The 3,655-nt window shown below is 39.0% G+C and overlaps 1 non-coding gene across 1 annotated transcript; it reads right to left on the minus strand.

Annotated features, from left to right (window-relative positions):
* Nucleotides 1–2,780: 2,780 nt before the first annotated feature.
* On the minus strand, nt 2,781–2,887 carry LOC145080807 (small nucleolar RNA R71). The gene has a single exon (XR_013695390.1). It is a non-coding gene; the product is annotated as a small nucleolar RNA R71 (small nucleolar RNA).
* Between the last annotated feature and the right edge of the window lie 768 nt (nt 2,888–3,655).

Genomic DNA, 3,655 nt, shown 5'->3' on the forward strand with positions numbered 1-3,655 from the left:
AGTTTACGGCCCTAAGACCATTTCCTTTTAGTTTTACTACCATAAACCCTTATGGATTATGGTATTTTGATGTTTTCAAGTCCTAAACATATAAAGGAATGAGTCCAGACTAGTTTCCAAAGCTTGTGAAGGGACTAGGGTCACTTTGGCCCCTAAATTAGGGTTTACGGTCCAAGGTGTTCTTGGACCGTAAACACCTTTGATCTTAGGTTTCAATGGTGTTTTCTTGATTTAAAGAAGTGTATTAAGCCTTAACATACTCTAGGATAAAAGTATTTACAAGATAGAGGCTTGAAAAGGTGCTAAAAGTCCAAGAACACTAGTGTATATTCTTGGTGAAACTTGAAGATCTAACCTTCTGGAATGATTACACGAATGAAAATGTGGTAGATCACTAGATTAAGTAGTATATCAATGATATGTGCATATTTAGTGTGTATTTAGTATAGTTTTTATTCATATATTAGCTAAATTATCGCATATTATGGACAAAAGGTACTTAAAAGTGTTAAATTATGTTTTTCAGTCCAAAGATGAAGCTCGGGAGCAAAAGGAAGCAAGAGAAGCGGTTAGGAGCTCGAGAGTGGAATGAAGAAGGAAAAAACACCCAAAAAAGGCTTCTACTCGTCGAGTCAGATAGCTACTCGACGAGTCCGGTCGAGGAATCAGAAGGATAATGACTCGGGATCCCAGATAGTTATCGTAATACGGAGAATGTGAGAGGGACTCGACGAGTCACCACTTGACTCGACGAGTCGGACCGCTTATTTAAAGATAATTCCACAGATCGAGAGGGGAGAGTTCTGGGAAGTTTCAGAAGTGCTTAGCTGCGAATAAGAAGCCAGAAGAACCCTAGAAGTCGACCAAGGAAGCTAGAATCCAATTCCGGGAGTAATTAAGGCATAATTCCACCATTCTACTTATTTCTTTTGTTTTGTCAACATGATTAAGCAACTTGAACTTATTTGTTTGCTGTTATTTACCTTAGTTATGAACTAAATTCTTTAAACTTCTATTTGGGGATACGAAATTGGTAATATGGTTTGATTCTTGGTAGGATTAATTCTATGTTGGTTAATTTAGTTATTTTAGCTTGCTAAAGAACCTTGTGTGTGAATGATAATTGATTTTCTGTTAATAGGGAGATAATTAATTAGCATGAACATCTATTAATTATCAATCTCATATGCTTAGTGAACACTTTTTGTCATATGTCTAGTGTAGTGAACATGAAACTAGGATTAATAAGAAAATCAAGTAAATTTATGTGCAAGCTTGTGAGATGACCATTAAACAAGAAGTTAATTAAAAGATAAATTAATTAGCTATTGCAAGTCTAACTTAACCCGAATATTATATCTAGTAAATTTAATTGAAATAGACAACTGGCCATTGTTTAAATTGATTTATTTGCTAAGGATTAATGAAGTGAATACGGAACTAATCAATTGAATCGGCAACTAGCAAAAGAATTAATCCATTGCACTTTTACCTTGAAATCAACCATAGGATCAATTAAGTTGAACTAAATAGAAGTACTTCTCCGTTATTGAATCTAGTCAAAGTCTTTGTTTTCTAGCTTAACAAGTAATCATTAGTAAGTTTCTAGTCTTGTAAAACTAGAGAAAACCCCTACTTATTAGTTAAAATAGATAAATTAGTTTTTAGTATTTAATTTGCCGTTCCCTGTGTTCGATACCCTACTTGCTTGAACTCTACCACAATTGATAGGTTCACTGCCTTTTGTGTGTTATTTGATAATTAAAAGTAGGTTTAAAACTAGTTCGCTTCACACATCAAGTTTTTGGCGCCGTTGCCGGGGAACGGTTCTAAAATTAATAGTAAAATCTAGTTTAATCGATCCTTTGTGTTGGATTTATCTTACACAAAGTTATTTACAAAGCAAATCAGTAAGTAGATTTAGTTTTAATAAAATTCCCTTTTTAGAATAATTAGAAAATTTTCTTTTCTGTTTTGGCCTTGAACTCGCTGAGTGCATTCGAGCAGACTCGGCGAGTCCATCGCTGTTTTAGTCCCTAGTTATTATTTCGTTTTTATTCCTTTTACGCGTTTCGTTTCTTTTGTTTCGTTTTTTTTTCAGCTGTTTCATGACCCGAGGATCGGACACACCTCTAGTACCACCTTTGGAAGACCCGGAATCCGCACTAAAGAGAAGCAAGGGAAAAGCCGTAGGAGAAACCGCAACTTCAAAGAACTCACCACTCAAGAACTTGAAATCCGTTTTCAGAAAGAAGAAAGGCAGCAAATCAGGAGCATCCAGTGCCTCATTAACAATTGAAGAACCAATTCACGAAGATATCGAGTACGAGACCGAGGAAGAAAAAGAGCATATTTCCGAGCACGAAACCGATTCCGAAGAAGAGTTAGCTATCACTATGGCTAACATCGATGAAGTCCCCATGGGGGAGTGGAAGAAAAGGATGCGTGATGACACCGGGCCGGGACTTGTGCAACCCGCAATTCCCGCAACCGCTATGTTTGAGCTAAAGGGCCATATTCTCGCTCAACTCAAGGAGATCCCTTTTTACGGGAGAGATCATGAAGACGCTTACAAGCATTTGGACGAAGTAAATGATGTGGCCGACTACGTCAACGTGCCTAATGTTCCACGCGAGACCCAGCTTCTTCGAATGCTTCCTGTCACGTTTAAAGGCGCTGCAACAGATTGGTTGAAATCACTCCCTCCCGGATCGGTCACCACATGGGCCAAGATGAAAGAAGAGTTCATTGACCATTTCTGCCCACCTTCCAAGATAGCCAAGCTAAAGAAAGCCATTGCCAACTTCGAGCAACAACCCGGAGAATCTCTTTATGAAGCATGGGAAAGGTACAAGAGCTTACTTAGAAATTGCCCACACCATGATCTTAATAGCCAACAAGAGGTCTCCATCTTTTATGATGGAGTTAATGTCACCACAAGGCAACTACTCGATTCACAAGGCCCGCTCACCCGAAAGCCACCTCCGGAAATAAAGGAATTAATTGAAGAATTCTCTAAGCATTCTAGAGAATACCACAATCCGAGGAATGAAGTGAGTCGTGGAGCAGTAAACTCGATGAACGATGGCATGGCAGCGGTAATAGCTAAACTCGATAGCCTAGACCGAAGAATGACGAAAATGGATCAAACGATCCATGCTATTAGGGTAGGATGCGAAAATTGTGGCGGCCCCCATCTTACCAAGGAATGTGATCGAGACGAGAATGGAAATAAAAAGGCTCAAGTATTTTATTCCAGTAGTGATAGATACGATGAAGACTGGAGGAAACCACAGAAGGAATGGCTCCCATACGAAGAGTATAAAAAGGCTAAGGAGGAGAAATACAAACAGAGAGAGAGGGGATTCTATCAAAAGGAAGAGCCGGTGGCGGAAAAGAAAGCAAATTTAGAAGATATACTCACAAGGTTCATAACCGCATCCGAGAAAAGACATAATGATCACGATGTAGCAATGCAAGAAACCAGAAACATGTTGAGGAATCAGCAAGCTTCCATTCTCAACATTGAGAAACAGCTGGGACAGCTTTCACATCAAGTGAATGAAAGAAGACCGGGTCAACTTCCGAGCAACACCGAGCCCAATCCAAGATTGGAGAACGTGAGCGTAATAACCTCCAGCGGTAAAGAAAAATT

Source organism: Lactuca serriola, chromosome 1, assembly GCF_051521515.1.
Source record: "Lactuca serriola cultivar US96UC23 chromosome 1, Lser_US96UC23_V15, whole genome shotgun sequence".
NCBI classification, from domain to species: Eukaryota; Viridiplantae; Streptophyta; class Magnoliopsida; order Asterales; family Asteraceae; genus Lactuca; species Lactuca serriola.